An 18,854-nucleotide genomic window follows, 5' to 3' on the forward strand; every position below is an offset into this window, starting at 1 on the left:
AGCATTTTTCAGAGCAGTTTTCCACTTTCCTATACTTTAACATTGAGGCAGAACCGCCTCAGAAATCTAAAAAATGCTGCAGCCCCTGAGTTTGCGTTTGTGTAAAAAACGAACCGCTCTGGTGTGCACCATCCCATTCACTTTCATTAACCAATCAGTTTTCCCCCTGCAAGCGTTTTAAAAAATGCTCCAGAACCGCTCCGGTGTGCACCAGCCCTCAGTCAGAGAATGTCTGATTTTGCAGTGACAGATTAGAGTTTTCTTAGGGTGCAAACATAACAGATACCAGTGCTGCACAATTTATGTGAAAAAGTGACCACCGCCGAGGTAAAACATGGAAATATAATCTCCTGGTTCCTTTCACTTTCCTGTCTGAATAAGGTACAGAAATGAATCATTAATAACCCAATCTTGAACACTCAGGCTGAAGTCGTGTGTGTGTGTGTGTGTGTGTGTGTGTGTGTGTGTGTGTGTGTGTGTGTGTGTGTGTGTGTGTGTGTGTGTGTGTGTGTGTGTGTGTGTGTGTGTGTGTGTGTGTGTGTGTCAGGACTAAAATAAGTAAGCAACCGTGGTGGGGATGACACAAATAGGCCTTTCCACTACTAGCTCAACACTCGCGTGGGAGTTATGTTTATTTGCTTCTTGAGGAAAGGTGACTCATTCAGTGCTGTGTATCGCTCTTCCTTAATGAAGTAGAGCATCGATGAAGTTGGCATTCTATATTTACTTGTAATCCAGCAATTAGAGAGGCACAGAAATTCTCACTTAGAAATAGTTCCAGCTACCTTTTCTGGCCATTAAACTGTCAGCTGTGTATATACAGGAGGGTTGTTGTAAGTTATTAAAAACAAACATCAGCTAAACTGGATTTACAGATTTTTTAAAAGCTCATCGCAATGGCTGCCTTCGTTGTATTGTGTTTAGTGTAGTAAGCCTGTCTGGTCTTGAACTAGTTGGTGTGGTTTTAAGCCCCACTGTGAGACCATCAAGCCTTCTTCAGGCTCTTATAGTATTGCCGCATTCACTAAAAGCATTAACAGAACATGGAACATCCATTGCCATAGTTGTAATGCACCTCACTTCTTCTCTGTTCTCTTGAAATCTTTTCCTCGGGCAGAATACAGGACTTGCATTGCTACTTTTGATTTAGTGACAGGTAGACGTCAGGGCCATGCATCTGCACTCCAGCTTGACTGAACTTTATGGCTGCTCTGCTGTTTCTTCTGCTTTGCCTGGTGAAATACACTGCATCCCCTGGTTGCACTGAGCTGTCTTAAATATATGTACATAACTGAACATTTACTTTTACATACTGTACATCATTGCAGCTTGATACTGTACTGGACTGTTCCTGTTTGAGATTTGCCTGCTACTAACTGTTCTGTACTACCAAGTGCTAAGATTGAGCCCTGCGGGCAGGGGCGCTTCTTGCCACAGGCAGTACAAGCAGTTGCCTGCAGCGCTGTGCCAATCAAAAGGCGCATTTGCGGCCGCCTGTCCCTACTGCCATGTCATTTATTTTGTGCCCGTGTTCCTACCGGCAGCAGCAGCCAGCTTCTTTCTATGCTACACGTGCGTGTAGCGACACTTCCATCTCCCCTCCGCCCCCTGACGCCAGCCAGCCAATAAGCAGAGGGGAAAGCTTTGCTCCAAGCCTCAGCTTTTGTAAGCAGCCACAGACGCAGTGTTTACTGCGTGTGGCCACGCCTCCTAACTCCGCCCACCGCCAGTCAAGCATGGAGCTAGTCAGTTAGATGCCGATCTGGATGCTGCATCCCCCTGAAGGTGGCCAGTCTATGTCCCCCTGCATCCCCCCTGAAGGGGCATCAGAGCAGAGAGACAGGTGAGCAGACAGATGGCTCAGCTGCATGCTGTGTTTGGAGGGCAGAAGAGAGGGAGCCAGCTACCAATCAGCAGGACGGATGGAGTGCAGGGAGGAGCACAGAAGCTGGACGGCTGACATGTGAGTAGAGGGACAGGACTGTCAGCGACACTGTGTGTGAGGCAGCCCCCCTTCCCCTCCCCCATCTAGTGACAGGAGCAAAGACACAGGCTCTGCAGAAGGTAGTCTGCCTTATTTACATAAGGTGCCTTGCATTTGTAACAGGGCTGAAAAGTTTATGTGTCTGAGTGCCCTGTGATTGCCCTGATGGACTCCATCCCCCTCTTCCTCCCTCCCCTCCCCCTCCCAGTGCTTCAACATGCTCCCAGTGTGCTCTCTGTCAAACAAGCCCACCTGTGGTGAGAGACATCTGTCTATCCCTTATTCACTTTGTCTCTCCTCCACTTTCCTCCATTTCTTCCTCCTTTCCACCTATTTTCTTCACCCCTCTCCTTTTCATGTACTTTTGTGTCACTCTCCCACTTTCCTGGTCTGTCTCTGTTATCTGCTACTGTCTCTCTCTCTCTCTCTCTCTCTCTCAGGGGTGCCTGATCCACCAGCCTCACCGACCAAGCGGTTGTGTGAGGTGCTGTCAGTTTGTGTCACCTGAGGCGCAGCCAGATTGTGTGACCCCCATGGTTCGGCGCTTGCGGCGTCTAATAGACACTGTGCCAAATCGCTGGCCGAATCCCGCAGCTCACCTCAGCCTGCAGAGTCTTCCGCCAGGTCAGAGCAGTGCTTTTCAGCGCTGCTAGATTTGAGCGCAGCCGGCACCTCCTTAGACTACAATAGGAATCACTCCTATTGCAGCGCTCAGTGAGTAACGTCGGCGCCGTCAGAAGACGGAGCCGAAGTTGATAAAAAAACACAATAATTCGGCCTCCAGCAATCGCTGGAAGCCGAATTATATCATTCCCCCACTATCCATGGTGGCCTGGAGGGGGAATAGTAATTAAAACGGCCGGGACTTGTGCAGCAGCAGGACCAGCCATATATCGGCTGTATCCTGCGCCCAAGTCTACTGGCGTCGATTTCAAATGACCTCCGCATGGCAGAGCAGGGCTACAGGAAGATGATGTCCGAAGCCCTGCACTGGAGACTATTTGTGTCTCCGGTGCAGGGCTTTTGGCTCCATCTTCCCATAGCCCTGCTCTGCCTGTTTTAGCATGGGACTTTCACAGCGGCTGGCTGCAGGGAGATGACTCGATGAGCTGTGCGCTGGGAGAGGTGACTTCTGCAGGCTTTTTTTTTTTTTTTCTACATGTGCATTCTTTTTTTGTGAAACACTGCCCATATTATGATTGCTTTCTAGTGAAACATTGCTGCATTACGATTATTTTCTAGTGAAACATTGCTGCATTACGATTATTTTCTAGTGAAACATTGCTGCATTACGATTATTTTCTAGTGAAACATTGCTGCGTTATGATTATTTTCTGGTGAAACGCTGCAAACATTACGATTATTTTCTGGTGAAAATTGCTGCATTACGATTTTTTTATGGTGAAACATTGCTGCATTATAATTATTTTATGGTGAAACATTGCTGCATTACGATTATTTTATGGTGGAAAATTGCTGCATTACGATTATTTTATGGTGGAACATTGCTGCATTACGATTTTTTCATGGTGAAAACATTGCCGCAGTATGATTATTTTTATTTGAAACATTTTTTTCATGAAGGGGGTGGAAGGGAGAGGGGAGGGAACCACAGGGGGGGCCTGGGGGCGCCACAGGTTTTTTCACCTGGAGTGACAAAATGGCTAGAGGCGCCCCTGCCTGCGGGTCTGCTACATCATGATCTGTTAATGATACTGTTGTACTGGGCTGTTGCCACCAGCTATGCCACCAATCTGCCATCTGTGGACTGCCATGAACTGTTTTGATTTGGTTAACACCACTTCCTCCTCTACACCCCCTACACCATCCACTCAGAGTTACCGACCCTGTGCCACTCCAACGCTTCAGCAACAGCAGGTCGCAGCTTCTCCAATGGGAAACTTGTAGCACCCACCAGAGTACAGGCTGCTGTACAACAAAGTCTGGTGCCATGCCCAACAAATTGCAGGCTCTGCAAATCTGTTCACTGTGCACCGACAGGAGAGGGGCTGCCGATAAGGTGTCCAAGTGAGACTCAAGGAAAGGACTGAAGTCAGCCATCCCCTTGATCCTCCTACCGAACATCTGCTCCCTCTCCAACAAGCTAGACAAACTCCGTCTCCTCAGCAATAAGAGAGAGCTCAGCAGCAATATCCCAATCTGCTTCACAGAGACATGGAATCTCTGGCCTTAATAAATACTACTACTGGCCCTAACATCCAACATAATGAAAACCTTTGAAAGCGTGGTCCTGTTCCATACTAAGCTCTCTACCTCCCCCCCCTGCATCTGCTTCAGTTTGCATACAGAGAAAACAGATCTACCGACGATGCAATCAACATTTGCCTGGAGCTCACAAATGAACATCTAGACAAATCGAACACGTATGTCAGGATCTATCTACTGGACTTCAACTCGGCCTTGAAAACCATTTGTCCCTGCATACTGCAGGCCAATCTTACAGAACTGAATGTCCATCCCACCCTGCGCCGGTAGATCAGACTTCCTGACCAACAGGACTGAAGTCGTGAAGCTAGGAGATGTCAGATACAAACTTCAGAGAGTCATAAGATCGGCAGAGAAGATAATCAGAAGACCTCTCCCATCACTGGACCTCATCCACAACTCCAGACTACGCTCCAGAGCACTGAGGCTTGCCGGAAATCCCTCACACCCTAGGAACCCCTTTTGAGTCGGCTACCCTTAGGCCGTCCACCAAAATACAAGGCATAAAAACTCCTTCCCCTCTGCTGTCAACCTCCTGAATTTCCTTCAGGTCATTCCACCTCCCGTGTATACCCCTCCCAAGCTGTGACTTATCCAACGTAACTGTGTTCGAACCTGCACCCTGGTTATTCTATTCCACTCGCACTCCCGTTTTGAACTTTTAATTGCACTCCTGCCGGATCTGACTCACTCATCCAGAGTAAAATGTGTTGAAAATGCACTCTACTTTTCACATTTAATGTTCATTGTATTTTTGTATTGAACTCCTGTTATAGTTAGTAATTTTGCACTCCTGTTTATTCTTGTTCTGTTAACTATACTTCCTAGCGCTATTCTGAGCTATTGTATGTGCCAAACCCAATTCCGGGCACAACCCAGTCGTGCTTGGCGATTAAAATATTTCTAATTCTGATTCTAAATTGTTCTAATTCAGTGTTAGAGAACCCGAGGTGGGTTTTACAAACCCTAATTGCATACAGAGGCTGGGTCTGCATATAATGTCCAGCCTCTGTTGCTATATTATTTCCCCTCAGGCCCCCCCTGCACTCTGCTATGTCCCCCAAAGTAAACCGCCGTGCTAGCGACACACAGCGTGTCGCCAGCAGGCTGTTTACATGTATACTGTAGGTGACATAGAGGAGGCGGGGGAACGGCAAGAATGACAGTATACATGTAAACAGCCTGCTGGTGACACGCTGTGTGTCGCTAGCACAGTGGTTTACTTTGGGGGGCATAGCAGAGAGCAGGGGGGGCCTGGGGGGAGATAATATAGCAACAGAGGCTGGGCATTATTACATAGTTACATAGTTATTTTGGTTGAAAAAAGACATACGTCCATCGAGTTCAACCAGTATAAAGTACAACTCCAGCCTGCTCCCTCACATATCCCTGTTGATCCAGAGGAAGGCGAAAAAACCCTTACAAGGCATGGTCCAATTAGCCCCTAAAGGGAAAAATTCCTTCCCGACTCCAGATGGCAATCAGATAAAATCCCTGGATCAACATCATTAGGCATTACCTAGTAATTGTAGCCATGGATGTCTTTCAACACAAGGAAAGCATCTAAGCCCCCTTTAAATGCAGGTATAGAGTTTGCCATAACGACTTCCTGTGGCAATGCATTCCACATCTTAATCACTCTTACTGTAAAGAACCCTTTCCTAAATAAATGGCTGAAACGTTTTTCCTCCATGCGCAGATCATGTCCTCTAGTCCTTAGAGAAGGCCTAGGGACAAAAAGCTCATCCGCCAAGCTATTATATTGCCCTCTGATGTATTTATACATGTTAATTAGATCCCCTCTCTATTTGCAGACCCAGCCTCGGTATGCAATCAGGATTTGTATAACCCACCTCGGGTTCTCTTTAAGGTGCCCACTAGTGATATGATGCAATGTTTTTTTTTAGTTGTTGTTTTTTACAGTCTTATCAAACGTATGTAGCAGATGATATGATGCAATCTTTTTTTTTTTTTTTTTTTTTTTTTTATATACAATCTTACCAATTGTATGTAGTAGAAGGGTAAACTGTGTGAATATACTTTGAATGTATATTTTAGGTAGTTCCCCATATTATATGCTGCTGAGTAATTAATTAGGTCCCGTGAGAGCTAAGGGAGATGTCTTTAAAATTACCCATACACTAACTCGAATTCCCACCGATATACAGCAGATTCGATCACGGTGATCGAAATCTGCTTTGAAATCGATAACGCAAATGCTGACCGATCGACTGATTGCCATCCGGCATTGCTCGATTCGGTCGATCGGTCCCAAGGAAAAATTTTGCTCAATCACTGGTGGGTTGGGAGCGCATCACTTGCGGCTTTCGATTCACCCGCATTCGCCGCAGCCTAGCAGCAGCAACATCGCTTGTCCGTTCAGTCACACTTCTTCCAACTGGCCTTCTTCTCCATGTCCTCTTCACTTCCTGTCGCGTCCTGTGACAAGCCCGAAGTTCAAACAGTAGAGCGCCATCTACTGTTTGAACTTCCTCTTGCCACAGGATGAGACCGTAAGTGAAGAGGACATGGAGGACGCCGAAAGAAGTGTGACTGAATGGATCCCGGTGACTTGCTCCGGCAGACAGGTGATATTATTGCTTCTGGCCGGGGGAGCAGGGGCGGCAAGGCAGGCGGCAGATTTCATGCTGAAATCGATTAAAGTCTGTGTGCAGTGTATGGGCATCCATTAGATTCCTCCGTGATCAGATTAGATCAGGGAGGGATCTATCGGTTGGTCGATCTGGTGGCAATCGACCAGTGTATGGCAACCTTAATAGGAGTTGCGTCTTTAGACTGACTTGTGAAGGGGAGTAAGCAGGCAGCTAGAGGTTGCTAAGGAGGATGAGAGAATCGATGAATCGGTGCAGCACATATTTCCTTTTCCTTTTGCAAACATTTCATTTTTTTGTGCACAATTCATTTAAAATAATGTTCTTTTAAAAGCTTGCAAAAATGTGGCTGCACTTGGGCTTATTGTGAAGGTTAGTGTAACGTTTAAAGTAAGGTTTTGTATTAGTGTGGGTAATAATTTAAGGGTAAAGAATAGCATATGAGTTAATGGAATGTTACGGTTAGAATTAAAAGTTAATAGGAATAGGGAACTAAGCACCACTTTTTTTGCCTGGTTTCTAGTAGCTATAGGAGCTGCCATGTCCCCCCCCCCCCCTTCCCCTTCTAGCTGTCAATTATTTATCCACTGGAAAGGTGTGAATGGTTAAGGGCTCTGCCTCTGACACAGGACACCTGGGGTCGAATCTCGGCTCTGCCTGTTCAGTAAGCCAGCACCTATTCAGTAGGAGACCTTGGGCAAGACTCCCTAACACTGCTACTGCCTATAGAGTGCGTCCTAGTGGCTGCAGCTCTGGCGCTTTGAGTCCGCGAGGAGAGAAGCGCGATATAAATGTTCTGTGTTTGTTTTGTTTTGTGTGAAGATAGCCTCTGGGACATCTGTAAACTCTGTGAAGCACTTTGTGCAATCTACACATACCCCCTGCTGAAGCGTTTTGTTTTCTCTATGCTAATGTGTGCAATAAAATAAATAGTAGTCCTATCTCCCTGAAACCTAAATAGGATAGTAAAGGCCTGTGCTAAACCTTTAAATTTAAAAATAAGAAGCAAAATTGTTTTAAAGTTTTTTTTATTAATGAGTCACCTTGTTGGCTTGCATTTTTAATGTGCTATAGAGATGCCCTGGGTGCTAAATAGGGTGCTTGGTTTACTTTAAAGTAAAGTGTTTGGGGGGGGGGGTATTGTTAATATTACTGCACCCATATTTTCCATTTTTTCCAGTGTTCAAAGACTTAAGCCCTGAATTTACATCACTAGTTAACTAGTTAACTGGAACACAGAGAGATCTTTATCATCTTACACTACACCTCACAGATATCAGTAGTGATTAAAAAGCTGCATCCTCATGAATCTTGGTTCAGTAGACAAAATGGTTTCCACAACAGTGTATCTATAACTGGTCCTCGCATATTCCAATGTACTCATGTAAAGTATTCAGGAGCTTGCGGCGCACTGTAAGAGCTAATAATGTAGTTGCAGACTCATATCACACTGGCTGTAGCTGATCAGCTTGACTGTACAGAAGAATAATGAGTACTCTGGTTATATGTGGGGGAATTATGCGCTTCATTCATTTGCAAAGTGCGCTCCTCCACCCTGGCATCCAATTAGAGAAAAGCCTGTGTTCAATGAGCCTTGTCTAAGGAGCTTGCAGCCCTGCTACATTTTCATCAGACACTCTTTCCGATCAGCATGCACAAATGGTCTGTAAATGTGCTGGCTGCCTATGCCAACCAATGTTCTCTTCTAGGAAGCTACCCTGTTATCTACCTCCAAAATAACCTCGGTGAGGTCTTATGCTCTGTTTTTCTCACTGTAAGAGACAAGCTTCTGTTTGAATTGGAATAAGAGAATTTGGAGACAGAAGTTAGGCGCATTGAGGTTTCACGCAGAGCACAGGTTATAACAATATTTAAGTGTAGCTGAAGAAAATTACACACGCGCACACACACACACACACGCGCGCGCGCACACACACATATACATACACACACACACACACACTCAGATGTGTGCGGAGCCAAAAACTCAAATGTGATAGCTATTACAATACAAATGAAATCCACATCTAGACTTGTGTGAATGGTGTGTGAAAAATATTTTGTGCAATATGTGAAGGAAGAGATTTTGGAGATAAAAAGTGGATATTTTAAGAGTTATTTACAGAAAGCTAGGCAGAGTTCATGGCAAAGATGGGTATCACCATCAAGTGTGTAAATGGTAAACTCCTAATACGTTTGGTGTGACATTGTTCTTGGTTGCCAAATGTCTATGAGCCCAATCCAATTCCTATGTTTTCTCCTAGGAGATAACTTTTCATATTCTGTTTAAAATAACTTTTCAGCACTGTGATTGAAAACGTACCAAAAAGTAGGTGAAAAAGTAAACAGTAAATGCAGTATTGTTACCTTGCCAGAGAGGAAACAGACCTACCCCCCTTCCTTCCAGTTACAGGCCTTTCAATGAAAGTCTGTGTCGCTCCATTCCAGACTTCAGTGACTACTCCTTCAGTGACAGATCTCTGTCAGCCAGCTCCTCTGAAGACAGCACCCATGAAGTATCTCCTCCAATTGCAGCTCACAGTCAGGCAGCCCCTCCATTCATAGCTCCTCAGTGACAGGCCCCAATCAGAAAGCCTCAGTAAAATCCTCCTAAGTGATAGCCCTCTAGTGACAGCCCCCACATAGACAAACTTATCAGTGAAAGCCCCCTCAGTGATAAAATCTTCAGTTACCACCCTTTAAGTGACCCCTCTTCAAGTGACCCCTCTAGTGAAACCCCTCCTGTGACATCTCAGATTACCTAGCCATGTTGACTCCCATTTTCTGCGCTGATTGCACAGGAAAAAAAACAGCCATAGTTTCATGAAGTTAGAAAATGGGAAAATCAATGAATACTTCCTTGTGTCTTCAGTGATTGGCTGTTTGGCAGGGAGATTGTATAGGAGAGATAAAGAAGCTAAAGCCCAATCTACACGATACGATTTTTTGTGCGATTTGATTATGATTCTTTTTACGATCCAATTAAATCCGACATGTCCGGGATTCGATTCAATTTGATTTGCCATTGTTTTGTGTGTCTTAAAGCGGAATATAACCCTGCATTTCAACTTTGCTCTAAAACATTATTTACAGTATACTATATACAAACAGCATTTTTTTTTTTTTTACTAGACCAGCATTGGAAGGGTTACACAGGGCTTTAAAGTTCCTGGAGATTTCTGCAGACGCATCCGAAGCTGAAATAGATACATTTTGTTTACATAAATGTATCTAAGTGTTGAATGTGACTCATCTCTCTGACTGAGAAGGAGCTTGGAGGACAGCCAAAGAGCGTGTAACATTTATCAATAGATACATATAACTAAATAGAATGTAACAATCTGAACTTCTGCATATCTCTCCACGGAACTTTAAACCTCTGTGTTTAACCCTTCCAATGCTGGTCTAGTAAAAAAAAAAATGCTTTTTGCATATAATATGCTGTAAAAAATAATTTAGAGCAAAGTTGAAATGCAGGGTTATATTCCGCTTTAAACTATGGCTGATGCTACTAAAAAACAGGTAAAGTAAGATGGTTGCAGCTTTGCATGTCACTTCCATCTAACTGATTGGCCCCTACAGTAGCATAGTAATTTAAACCTCTGTATTTCCCTAACAGCCTGTACATACACAGAGGACAGCTCCGGTAATGGCTCTCCTGGGAAGGGGTAAGCTCATTACATTTACATTATGCGCAGCCTGCGGGTTAAAGTGGATGCATTTTTAATCGTGCCAATATTTCATCAAATTTACGCTCGATTCAACCAAATATCCTTAATGCTTCTCATGCTTTAAAAAAGCCACGATTTATTTGTGATTTTCTCCATCGACGTAAAGGAAAATATAAAAAATATATAGTACATTGTGCATTAAATCACACTCTCTGAGTATGGTAGCTAAGTTATTTCTTTAAAAGAATTCGTCTTCTTCATGCATTTTATTACCACTGCTTTGAAGAGAATCTGCAGGCTACTTCCAGTGGCTGCCTCACCAATTTACAGTTGTCTAGGATTAAAAAGGACATGCAATCATCAACTTCAACTTCTTGAAATTCAATACGCCTCAACCCAGAGGAAGGAAAAGCAAGATGCTCAAAAACTCTCTGACAAGATCAAGCTTGTTTTTAGAGGCAGGCAGGGCAGATGAGCAGGCAGGGTGCAGTGGAGGAGGGGTGTGCACAGGTGCATGCAAAGTGCACGGGCGGGATCTCACCTCTCTGAGATCCACACACTGACCATGTTTTTCCAGGGGAAGGTGAATGACTAGCTGGAAAAGATAAAGGCCTTAGACAAGCTGCAGACAGGCATGGTTTGGAAAACAATCTGATTAGAAGATTGAAAGTAGTTCTTTTTTGTTCCACCTTTTACTTACGCCCAATCATTTTTGCAACTTTCTTTTTTTTTTTTTTTTTTTCAGGTCATTCTCTTGGTAAACAAGGTACACAAAATGTATCAGGTTTATTATAAACCGTTTATACCAGTAGTCACAATTGCTGTATTGACTGAATAGGCAGGTCCAGTTCTCCTATTTACAGACCAATATTCTGGTATAGTGTTCCAGCAATGCTGCCATTTGTCATTTCCATGTGCACATCTTGTGATCTCTTTTGGAAAATACACTGCCTTACATCTGAATGCAGGTACAGGGTCTACGCCATCTGGGACAGGAAGAGAAAAAAATATTTTAAACCTATCCCTTCATAGCTGCTCTCAAAGCCCCTCCCCAATCCCACTGAGAGATTTACTTTTATTACATTCCCTAGAGCTCTGCTGGATCTTAGTCTCAGTGAAGTGATTTGATTTTGAGAGCTTTGCCCTCAGGCTGGAGCCATTGTTTCTTATTTGATTTGGCATTAATTGAAGTATTTTTTTTTCACCTGCCTCTTTCTTCTGCAAATCGCTATATTGAGTTCCTGGATAGAAGCTAAAATGTATTTGTTGTGAAATTTCAAAGCTCTGAGATTTAAAAAAAATGTTGACAGAACCTATATGTATTTGTGTATTTCAGTTACTGAAATTATTTTTACCCAAAAAAAAATTCCAGCTTCAATAACTGTATAATTTAGCATTACGTAGTAAACTGCAACCATAGTTAAGAATAGTTAGATTAATCTAAATCTCTACTTGTAAAACATAAATCCTGGAGTTTTATTGCTTCCTTTGCAACTAATGGGCATACTGTATAACTCCTCATTCCTTGCCATTGGTACCTGTAAGGTATTAAAATGATCCCTGGTGGTTCTTGGGACAGGACATGAGGGACATCAATAAAACTTGACCAAGGTTCTGACCCTTCCACACTCTACCAATTGCCTTTGTCCCTGTCAACGGTCATTGTGTAAGAGAGAGTTATCTACTAAATGTCAAGAAGTGAGACAAATTATCACAGTGAAAATTAAATATTATCATTGAGGCACAACTTTTCTTACCTCTTTGAGGCACTGAAAATGTCATATTAAAAGATATAGTAAAATGTTACACTGTTATCTAGGCTGAAAAAAGACATCAGCCCATCACTTTCCAACTGTTAGGGCTCTTTCACATCTAACAACGCATGTAGGAGCCCTTCTCCTGCACACGTTGCATAGCCTGCGTCGTCATAGGGATGTTGCAGTGCGACGCAATCAACGGCAGTGGCTATTAATTCACCTGACGGGAAATCGCCGGCTCCCGACGATTAAAAGCTCCCGAGTGTGTCGAACCGAAACGCAACATCGGGTGTGAAAGGTAAAATAAAAGTCTATGGACTTTCATTTTACCTTGGTTAACGCAAAGTTTCGACTTTACGTTACACCGCAGAAAACGGGCTCTGGTCGAAAGAGCCCTTAAGCCTCACTGTACCTCAATCCAGAGGAAAAAAAAAATCTCATTAACATGATCTCACCCAGTAATTAAAAACTGTGGATGCTCCACAGAGTAAAGAAAGCAGACAAGCCCTTTTGAAATGCAAGTATGGAATTTGCCACAATATTTTCCTGTGGTAAGATATTCCTCATGCTAACCATTCTTACATTGTAGAACCCATTATAATTGTGTAGTTCATATCATCTTGCCCTTTGTACAAACCTATAGATATTGGCAGCAAATATGGATTCTTAAAGCGTTATAAAACCCTGACATAATATTCAATAAAACATGTTTTCCCTCCTTTTTATATGCCATACGGTTATCATATTTGCTTTTGTGCATAAGTATTATTATTCATTTAGAAATTATACGTTCCCAAAGTACACTTTTTTTACACTGAAAGCTGATTTTGCATTTTATTTATAACTGCTTTATTCATGTTCTAACAAACAGAAATGCTTTCTAAATTGTCTGCCTTTTTTCAGGGGACCCGGCACTGTAGAAGTGTTTATTTACATTCCTCACTTGATACAATTAAACACAAGATAACATTATCTACAACTTCGGATGCGTCCAGATTTCTCTGCACTGAACTTTCAAGTCCTGTGTGTAACCCTTTGAATGCTGTTCTAGTAAAAAAAAAATGCTATTTGTATACGATATGCTGTAAATAATCTATTAGAGCAAAGAAGAAATGCTGGGTTTTATAACCATGGGTGCAGGCACAAGTCCAACTTCGATTCAAACTTCACCCTTTATTTCAACTTCAACAACACAGACAGATAGTGAGAGGACTCACAAAACGGATCTTTGGTTCTGTTATCTATGTGAAATTGTTGTTTAGCCAGCAAACATAGCCACACACCTGAACATTTAGTGCCAACCAAGCTGCTTTTTTTTTTTTTTTTTTGGTATATTAACAAAATGTACCGTATATTCCGGCGTATAAGACGACTGGGTATATGACGACCCCCCAATGTTTCCAGTTAAAATATAGAGTTTGGGATATACTTGCCGTATAAGACTACCCCTCTTCCAACGCACACCAAATAAAAATGTTAAAAAAATCATATACTGGTGTTATGTATAAACATATACAGGTGCTGTACTGTATGTGGTACCTAGTAACCATATATAAAGGTGTTCGACTGGTTGGATTGGTCAACTCTACCTCTCCCTAAGTGGATTGGTCAGCTCTACTTTTCTACCTGTTTATCAGAGCAGCATGGAAGAATAGATCATGCTGTGCCCATAAAACACGCCTCTTTCACCCTTCTGGCCCACCCTTGTTCCCTATCTACCTCCTTCTCTGCCTCTCAGATCTCGTACATGTGCGCCTGCGCCGCTGAGTCTGTAACAGGATAGGGCATATCACCCTGCATCAATGACACGACCCCTGACTTTTTAGAAGATTTTCAAGGGTTAAAAAGTAGTCTTATACGCCAGAATATACTGTATTAACACTAAATTTAATCTGCTGTTTGCCTGCACATATTGCCATGCTGTTGAGATCCTTCTGAACCATTTTACTTTTATCTTGCTAAGCTATAATAAATCTACAAAAATTTGTGTCATCTGCAAAGATGGCAGCATTTCTTTTTATTCCATTTACTAGAATTATTGGAGGTGTAAAAATTGAAGAGATTTCTGTGGATGAAAAAAAAACCCACAAACTGATGTATGGTCACCTTAACTCCTATAAACTCATGACAAGCGGTGTATATGGATGTACATATCACCTGTAATCAGTCTATGGAACTAGGACCATTGGACAATCAATAGTTCTAGGCAATGGTGACACTTTCCTAGCTGAGTAATGGACAAGAACAGCTGGAAGGGGAGAAGGCTACACATGCTCTACCAACAGAAACCTGCAACAGAAGCAGTGAGTAATGCAGGATGACAGTGTTAAAATCCCCCACTTCTGTTCCATACACTGAGTAGGCAGGTCATAAATCCAGCTCACAGACTAAAGCAGCTCAACTCAAACATGGGTTTTCCAAACAGAAGAACTAGAAAAGTGGCACATTGCAAGCTACTTTTATTTTCATTGATTTAATGAAAATGCTTTCAAAAGCCAGATTTCTTTTATTAAAAATGTCACATACAAAGCTTATTTTAAACTAGTGTATGGAGTTCAAGTGAAGTATACAGTGCTGCCCATAATTATTCATACTACTGGAAAATTTTGACTTAAGGCTTCTTTTATTCAACCAGCAAGTAATTTTTTTTATGGGAAATAACATAGGGGGTCTCCCAAAAGATAAGACGATGTACAAGAGGCATTGTGGATAAAAATTCTCATCTTTTATTTACATTTGAGCAAAAAGTGTGAAGTCCAAAATTATGCATAACCGTCTCATTAATCAATAGAAAAACCTATTACAGCAATCAAACACATCCTATAATTGCAGACCAGCTTTTTGCATGTCTCCACAGGTATTGTTGCCCATTCATCTTTAGCAATAAGCTCCAAATTGTTCAGGTTGGAGGGTCTTCTTGCCATCACCCTGATCTTTAGCTCCCTACTCAGATTCTCAATTGGATTCAAGTCAGGACTCTGGCTGGGCCACTCCAAAGCATTAATGTCATTGGCCTCAATTCACTAAGATCATGCTAGAGATAATAAGGCAAGAGAAAACTTACCTCCACACACAAGAGAGTTATCTTACCTCTTCATTCCTTAAGTTACCTCTCCTGTAGTTAATTTACCTCTCCTGTAGTTAATTTACCTCCTCTGTAGTTATTTTCACATGCAGCTAATTAACAGCCTGTCTTTAACTCTGGAGTTATTTTAAGGATGGGAGAGTTTATTTAAAGACAGAAGAGTTAACTTTAGGCTTGCCTGAGGTAAAATGTTTCCTGAATACTACATGCCTTATCACCATGTTAACAACTCTAGAAGAGTTATTAAAGACAGGAGATAAGTTTAGTGAATTGAGGCCATTGTCTGCTAATCATTTCTTCACCACTTTTGCTTTGTGTTTTGGGTCATTGTCATGCTGAAATGTCCACTGGTGCCCAAGGCCAAGTTTCTCTGCAGACTGCCTGATGTTGTCACTGAGAATCCTCATAGTTACATAGTTATTTGGGTTGAAAAAAGACATACGTCCATCGAGTTCATTCAGAGAACAAAGTACAACACCCGCCTGCTCCCTCACATATCCCTGTTGATCCAGAGGAAGGCGAAAAACCTTTACAATGCATGGTCCAATTAGCCCGAAAAAAGGAAAAAATTCCTTCCCGACTCCAGGTGGCAATCAGATAAAATTCCTGGATCAACATCATTAGGCATCGCCCAGTAATTGTAGCCATGGATGTCTTTCAACGCACGGAAAACATCTAAGCCCCCTTTAAATGCAGGTATAGAATTTTCCATAACTACTTTCTGTGGCAATGCATTCCACATCTTAATCACTCTTACTGTAAAGAACCCTTTCCTAAATAAATCACTAAAACATTTTTCCTCCATGCGCAGATCATGTCCTCTAGTCCTTTGAGAAGGCCTAGGGATAAAAAGCTCATCTGCCAAGCTTTTATATTGCCCTCTGATGTATTTATACATTTTAATTAGATCCCCTCTAAGATGTCTTTTATCTAGACTAAATAAACCCAGTTTATCTAACCTTTCTTGGTAAGTGAGACCTTCCATCCCACGTATCAATTTTGTTGCTCGTCTCTGCACCTGCTCTAAAACTGCATTATCTTTCCTGTAATGTGGTGCCCAGAACGGAATTCCATATTCCAGATGTGGCCTTACTTGAGAGTTAAACAGGGGCAATATTATGCTAGCATCTCGAGTTTTTATTTCACTTTTAATGCATCCCAAAATTGTAGTAGCTTTAGCTGCAGCAGCTTGGTATTGAATACTATTATTTAACTTGTTGTCGATGAGTACTCCTAAATCCTTCTCTAAGGCCTCTTGCACACTGCAAGTGATTCCGATTCAGATTCCGCTTTTTAATCTGTTTTTACATCCGATTCAGATTCCGATTTGCAGTGTGCAGGGAGCAAACTGCAAATCGGAATCTGAATCGGATGTAAAAACTGATTAAAAAGCGGAATCGGAATCGCTTGCAGTGTGCAAGAGGCCTAAGTTTGATGTCCGCAACTGTACCCCATTTATTTTGTATGGTGCTAGACCATTGGTACGACCAAAATGCATGACTTTACATTTTTCAACATTGAATTTAATCTGCCATTTATGTGCCCATATAGCCATCCTATCCAGATCCTGTTGCAATATGTCACTATTTTCCTGAGAGTTGATGATTCTGCACAATGTTGTAGCATCTGCAAAAATAGCAACATTGCTTTCTACTGCATCCACTAGGTCATTAATAAATAAATTGAAGAGCACTGGACCCAGTGCTCTTTTTTCATGGGGCCGTTTACTGTGATTAGGTTCCCTTCTCCATTGGCTAAAAAATACCCCCAAAGCATTAGGTTCCCAACACAATGTTTGACAGTGGGAATGGTGTTCTGTGGGTTGGAGGCTTCACCTTTTTTATGCCAAATAAAGGAAACATCATTGTGGCCAAACAGTACAATTTTTGTTTCACCTGACCATAACCTAGAAGACTAGAAGTCTTCTTCTTTGTCCAGATAAGCATTTGCAAAGGCCAAGCGAGCTTTTGTGTGCCTTATCTGGAAAAGTGGCATCCTCCTTGGTCTGCATCCGTGGAACTCAGCAGTGTGCAGTGTCCGTTGGATTGTCTGCGTTGAGACATTGCCACCAGCAGAGCCCGGATTCACCAGGATGGCCATGGTGGTGATCCTTGGATTCTTTTTGGCCTTTCTCCCTATCCTCCTGGCCAGCACAGGTGTCACTTTTGGCTTCTGACCACGTCCTCTGAGATTTCCCACGGTGTGAAACATCTTTTATTTTTTTAATAATACTTTGCAGGGTAGCCACTGGAACTTGAAAGCATTTAGAGATGGCCTTGTAGCACTTTCCTGACTTGTGAGCAGCCACAATGCGCAGCCGCAGGTCCTCACTGAGCTCCTTTGTCTTAAGGTGCGTACACACATGCGACTATAGTCGTTTGAAACGATCGTTCCCCGATCGTTTCAAACGACGATTGTTTAAAAAAAAGCAACCAACGATCATTAAGTCTAACGACGGACGAGCTAGATCGTTAAAAACGAACGATCTAGCTTGGCGGATTTTTTCCAACGGCGATCGTTTGCAAAAGTAGTACATCGTTGGAAACGGTCGTTCGTACTAGGCTTGACATGCGCATTTCGCTATTTCTCCATGAAACTTCTCATTTTTATGCGCAAGTGCAATAGTTGCTTTACGTGATGTAACGTTTGTTCTAACGATCAGATCGTTACACACATTTAAAAACTAACTTTACTTAGGTCGTTCTTTCATCAATTAAAAGTTTGTTCGTCGTTCACAACGAACGATCGTTGTCGCATGTGTGTACGTAGCATTAGCCATGACAGTCCACAAACCAACTTGCAGAGCTGCTGTTTTTCCACCTGTTGAGTTGATTAAAACAGCTGTTCCCAATTAATCAGAGTAATTAGGATGCTTTAGAATGCTTGGACTATTTGGAATGGTATAGAACTTTGGATTTTCCCACAGACTGTTACAGTTTGTGAAGGGTATGAATACTTTTAAACTGGACACTTTGTGTTAAAATGTAAATATAATGCCTCTTGTACATTGTCTTACTATGTTTTGGGAGACACCTATGTCATTTACCGTCAAAAAATTACTTGCTGGTTGAATAAAAGTAACTAAGTGAAAATTTTTCAGGAGTATTAATAATTATGGGCAGCACTGTAATTTCCCTTGTATCTGTTTTTTTTTTTTTTTTTTTTACCATCTCATTTTTAACCAGCATAATACAGATGCTAGACTAGGTTTTGGTGAATCTGCTTTTTCGCTTGCTGCCAAAGTGTGTTATTTCAGGTGTTTCCTATGCAGCCCCGAATAGTATTTCAGGTATGATATCAATGCACTTATGCCTTTGCTAGTGGGTAGTGGGTGCATGAGGTTCAGCGGCTGATACAATACCTGTTATTAGTAAGCGGAAACTCGGGCTGGCAGCCTGTCATTTTTTTTGCTGCATCTCTCAACTCGAAAGAAAGTAGCTCTCTTCATATGCATATTCCATCTGTATTCAACAGACACAACTTTAAAGGCAGCTGGGAGCTGATAGCTGTCTGTTTGGA

At 42.3% G+C, this 18,854-nt stretch overlaps 1 protein-coding gene across 6 annotated transcripts in view; it reads left to right on the forward strand.

The window, feature by feature from the left end:
• SEMA6C (semaphorin 6C) overlaps window positions 1-18,854 on the forward strand; it is a 464,232-nt gene that overhangs the window by 164,922 nt on the left and 280,456 nt on the right. Inside the window, exon 3 of one of the 6 annotated variants that reach the window (XM_068253592.1) lies at window positions 10,442-10,490. The exons of the other annotated variants lie outside the window; for them this stretch is intronic. The gene's annotated coding sequence lies outside the window, so the exon portion shown is untranslated. The remainder of the gene's footprint in view (window positions 1-10,441; window positions 10,491-18,854) is intronic. 6 annotated transcript variants of the gene reach the window in all.

This window comes from Hyperolius riggenbachi, chromosome 9 (genome assembly GCF_040937935.1).
Source record: "Hyperolius riggenbachi isolate aHypRig1 chromosome 9, aHypRig1.pri, whole genome shotgun sequence".
Classification (NCBI taxonomy): Eukaryota; Metazoa; Chordata; class Amphibia; order Anura; family Hyperoliidae; genus Hyperolius; species Hyperolius riggenbachi.